Raw genomic sequence first — 5,704 nt, forward strand, 5'->3', positions numbered from 1 at the left:
ACTTACCCCGATTAACACACGGTTTGTGCATTTACCCCGATTAACACACGGGTTTGTGCATTTACCCCGATTAACACACGGTTTGTGCATTTACCCCGATTAACACACGGTTTGTCCAGACCCCTGGACGTGCCTGAGGCCAGGCTGGAAGGGGCTTGGGGTGCCCTGGTGTCCCTGCCCAGCGTGGTGCCAACTTCAATCCCAGCCAGCCCGACCCGCACCACAGCGCTGGCAGCAGCTTCACACAGGCCTACACCTACAACTAAAGACGTTTAAAATTATACTCTGTACTATTTATTGCAACTTGGTTCTCCTGCTTTCTGTCCCAGAGGTGCCAGTGCCACCCCCGGGCGCTGAGAGTGACGAGGCTTCCCAGAACTTCTGGGCAGAGCCCGTAGGTGGCGGCATTTTCGTACGGAAAAGCCAGAATTCCCTTTTTTAGGGTCGCTGCACAGGCAGAGTCGGAGCCCGCTGGTGACAGGCAAAGATTCTCCCCATCAGCTCCTGTCCCCAGCCGGGGCTGGGCAGTGCCCACACAACAGCAGCACTTCCCTCCGGACCAGAAGCCCGACTTTTCCCTCCACTGCCCTCTCTTTTCCCTCCACTGCCCTCTCTTCTCTCTCCACTGCCCTCTCTTTTCCCTCCACTGCCCTCTCTTCTCTCTCCACTGCCCTCTCTTTTCCCTCCACTGCCCTCCCTTTTCTCTCCATTGCTGTCAAGGAGCATCCCAGGAGTCACCAAACACAAGCTTAGAAGCAGAGGAAGCAAGTGAAGCTTTCCAAATCTCGCTGTACCCCATGAGCATGGGTCTTCATTTGGAATACTTTTATTACTTCCTAACCAGAATTCTCTGAGCTTTGCAGAGAGGTAAAGAATCACCCAAAAAAGTAATAAAAAAAGAACACACCAAACAAAACTCCACGAACCCTGTAGTTAAAAAAAGGCTGTTAAAATTTCATACAAGAACTAACAATGGGGAAAAGTCAGGGAATAGGACTAAGTAGAAAGTAAGTTCCTGTGTTTCCAGCAGTGCCTTTGCCAGATGCATCATCACATCTGCATGTGAGCAATTTTTTCATTATTTATAAATGCGTAACAGGAACACGGCCAAGCTACAAACCAAGGAGTCCAACACACATTTTAAAAAAACCAACCAGGGAATGTGTCTTGGTTATAGAACAAAAGAATTCATTTTATCACTTGGCTTTAGCGCTGGAGAAAATGGCTCCTGGTGCGCTGAACCCCGTGATGAATGTGCCCCCTCCAGATCTTTATTGCCCCTGTAAATCACCGCACTGACAGCACTTCATAAGAAAGCTTTGGAGTGGGTTTGAAGTTTTGCTTTGTACAAATAAAATCTCATATTAAAGAATTTGCTAGTCCTCAAGGTGTGGAAAAATAAGTATGACTAGAACCTGTTGTGCTTGCTTTTTTTAACTGTTTGTTTCCACTATTATTTTTTTAAATCATTTTGTAGCAAAGGGACCAGAATAACATAAGGAAAACGGTCTGTATTAAAATAAAAAATTAGAGTCAGGACTTAGTTATTAAAACCCTGTATTTCTGATGTTTCTATATCCTGTGATGTCTGGACAGGGCAACAAAATCAGAGGCACAGAATATAAAACATTAAATATCTTCCGTGGTGTGATATGACATGGTGACAATACTCCTGGTTTTTAACTAAAGAAAGTGAGGATTTGCTGTCCACAGTTATCGGTCAAAATTCCACTCTTTGAGAGAGGGCAGGATTATCTGAGTCACCTGCCACCCCCCGGGTGGGAACAAAAGGGTTTAAATCCCTTGGCAGCAACTGCAACACTATTCACAGATGTGGTCAGTAACGACTTCTACATATATGTATCATTTTATATATTTATACACACACAGCATTGGTCAAGCACTCTTTGGGGAAACAGAGAAATAAATTACTACAACACAAATATTTAAAGTTCATATCAGAAAGTGAAGAGACTCATTTATAATTAGATAATATAATTATAATTTCTTTAGAGATGGCATTCTAGAATAGATATTTGAGGGGGGAATGGCTATTTGGAGGTGTTCAGAAGCAGAGTGGAGCTTGGCTCAGCCCATCCTGCACTGACAGACAGTGTCACACATCCCTGGATTACACTTTAGCCAAAATAAATCACAGTTCATGTGGTGGTGGCTTTCTGTTCTGCTTCCATGACTTGTGTTATCCTTGCTCAGTTCCAGGCAACATCATTCCCTCTAAACCAGTTTATGGCACACCCTGGCTGAGGAAATCTTAACAGGAAACTACAGTTATTTGGACAAAGCTAAATGTATTTATAGGGAAATAAATGTATTTCCTGTTCAAACTGGGAGCACAAAGGTATTATGTGACAGACTATCAACAGGTCTGGAGGAAGTCCAGCTTCTCCCGAGGGATAAAACACATCTGAGGAGGTACCTCAAGGAAAATACACGCTAGTGGGCATGGTCTGTAAGTGTAGGAAAAATAAAGGAAGGTTTTTCCCTAAAAACAAACCCAACCAGTATTAAAGGAGCACATTAGTAAGAGTCCTTTAGGATTAGGATCCAAAGTATCAGGTATCAATCTTTCCCAGCTGCATGGACCTTTCCATGGATCTTTTTCCACCTCTCACCACTGGAAAGAACATCTGCAAAGGTGTGGCCCCTGTGCCTCCAGAAAGAGTAACCTGGCACTTGGGGCCAGGGCACAGCCCCAAACCAAGCAAAAGGAGGGGAATCAGGGCAAAAGGAGGGGAATCAGGGCACACGTGGGCTTGGAAGGAAGTCCCAGGCCCATCATGTGCCCCCCAGGACCCCCTGATCTGGACAGGGACCCAGCACAGCCCCCTCCCCTCCCATGGACATTCCCTGCTGCCCACTCGCTGCAGCTCACCGAGGCAACCACCAGAGCCTGCTTTAGCATTTACAGTCATTACTTTGCTTTTTAAACTACTTTAAGATGGTTTACTCTTATTTCCCAAACCGGAAACCATTCTTAAACCTCTGAGAACAGCTGTGGGTAACTTTTGGGGGTTGTGTATGGGTTGGATTGGGGTTTTTTCAACAGAATAAAAGCCCAGCAAACACTGCAGGAATCACTTGTTCCACCTTGAAGAGCAGGTCCCCCGCTCCCTCCATCCCCACTCCGGGTGAGAGCCAGTGCTCAGGGACAGTCCCAGCTCAGCACCCCGCAGAAGGATCCCTCTCTGTGGGTGTTTGCCACTCCACAGCTCCACCACCTCGACAGCTGCTTTTCATTGCGCACCAACACTCATCACTGACTTCTCAATTGCCGGGGTGCCCGGCCTGCATGTGCCAGCTGATGAGCTCAGTGACTGTGATAATCTCAAACCCGGAGAGAGGGAAGGGAAGGAGCTGCAGCCCTGGGAGCGGCTCTGTGTACAGCAGCACCAGCCCAAACTCCAGCAGCGCAGCCCAGAGAATCCAGCTTCAAACGCGCCCAGTTCCACAGCAATTTCAATAAAAAGCCACAACGGGTCATTAGAATGCCCCTTAATTGTGTCCGTGCCCCGCTGGAGGTTTTGGAGCTGCTCTGGGGGCTGCAGGAGCCCCGGGTGACAGAGGTGGCTCTGTCACAGCCAGGGACAGCCCCTGGCCCTCTGCCCCCCGTCCATCTCCTCGCTGTCCCCCCGTCACTGCCTGACATGATTTAACAACTCTAATTCCTTATTTAACGATGTCAAAGGTTTTTAGGAAATTGACTGTATTTCACCAACGATATATTTCTTCTCGATGACAGAGTGGTTAAAATGATTTTTAAACCAAGACAGCAAAATAAAGCAGTAATAAAATCAATAAAAGGTGCTTAAAACATTCCTTCTATTAGGTAATGGCATTTAAAATATCCGTAGCTTGTAATGGCACTTAGGATATGCCCGAAAATCAATGAGCTAAATTACTTATTGAACTAGTTAATTTGAACATTGAGTTTTATATGTATATTGATAAAACAAGTGACAAGAACCCTGGCTGTGTTCGAATTCCACGGTCAGATATCTCCCTCTGCCGGGAACAAAACTCAGAAAACTCCACTACAGACTTTTTTTTTTTTTTTAAAGGAGGAAGACTAAAGGATGTAACAACTGAAAACTCCACAAGAGGTCTCAGACTCTGCAGGGTTTGTAAATTATCGTTGTTTTTGCCAAAATCTCTGAAGTTTCATGATGCTGAATAGCAACACAAAACCTTCAGTTGCGCCCAAAATACCATCTGGTATTTTGAAATACCAAAATATCACCACTCTGTGCAGAAATATACAAGAACCATGTGGCAACAGTGCTAAAAACAAGGGGATATAATAGCGCTTTAAAAACTGTGAGATCACCCTCAACAACTTTGATGTATTTCATGTCAGTAACTCCTCCGTGTAGACTCTGAAGCAACAGCCTAAGGTAATACTTTTTTTTTTTTTTTTTGCTAGAAATAAAGTGTGAAAGACAAGATCTGTGTGTCAGCTTTTGCTCCTGAGGCACAAAAACCCTTCTCCAAAGCCTCACCTGAGCCTGTTTCTCCTGTACACACAACAAAAACCTCTACAGAATCCCAGAGGCGGAAGGGCAGCGGCTGTACCTGGCGCTGGGGAGAAACCAAACGCTAACGAAGATCTCTGCGTGTTTTGGTGCTCGTCCAGCGCTGCCCTAGCGGGGTCCTGCTCTCTGAGGCTGGGCCGATGGCGCTCCCCGGGCCAGGCCGCGGGGACAGCACGGGCACACCCGAGGGCGAGGATCAAACCCAGCACGGGCACCGTGTGCCAGGCTCAGCCCCGAGGGGCGGCAGGGCCGCCGGGAGAGGGGATTCCTGCTCTGGGAGAGGGCTCCGGCATCCCCCAGCCCGGCCAGGCAGAGCGCCACACTCCCGGCCGGGGAGCCGCCATGGCCGGGCCCGACACTGAGGGGAGGGAGTGAGGGAAAGGAATGAGGGAAAGAGGGGAAGGGAATGAGGGGAAAGGGGGGAAAGGAATGAGGGGAAACAGGGGGAAAGGAATGAGGGGAAAGAGGGGGAAAGGGGAGGGAATGAGCAGAAAAGATGGGGTTTAAAAAGCGGGGGAAGAAAAAGGGGTGTTAAAAATGCAGGGGGGAAGAGGGGAAAGGAGTGAAAAAGAGAGGAAAGGGGTGAAGAAGAGGGGAAAGGGGGAGGAAAAAAGGAAAGAAAGGGGGAAAGGAGGAAGATGGGGGAAATAAAGAGAAAGGGAGGAAAAGAAAGAGAAAAGGGGGGAAAAGGAGGGGGAAAAGGCAGGGGAAAAGGAAAGTGGAGAAAGGAGGAAAAGGGGAAGGTAAAAGGAAAGAAAGTGGGGAAAAGGGGAGGGAAAGAGGAAAGAAAGTGAGGAAAAGGGGGGAAAGGGGAGGGAAATAAAGAGAAATGGGGGAAAGGCAGAGAAAGGGGGGGAAAGGGAGGGAAAAAAGGGGAAAAGGGAAAAGGATGGGGAAAGGGGAGGGGCCTGCCCTGAGGACCGCCCCCTCCCCGCCCTTTCCCCGCCTCGGGGCGGAGCAACGCCGCAGCCCAAGATGGCGGCCGCACCCTCCCAAGATGGCGGCGGCGCCGCGCCAGCGGGGCGGGGTTACCTTCTCAGCATGGCGAGCGCGCGGCCAATCCCCTCCGAGGGCGGCGAGGGCCCTTCCCAAGATGGCGGCGGCGCCGCCCCGCGCGCTGCACGCCGGGCGCGCGGGGCGGGCCGAGGGCGCTC

Source organism: Passer montanus, unplaced genomic scaffold, assembly GCF_014805655.1.
Source record: "Passer montanus isolate IOZ18808 unplaced genomic scaffold, ASM1480565v1 scaffold98, whole genome shotgun sequence".
Taxonomy (NCBI): domain Eukaryota; kingdom Metazoa; phylum Chordata; class Aves; order Passeriformes; family Passeridae; genus Passer; species Passer montanus.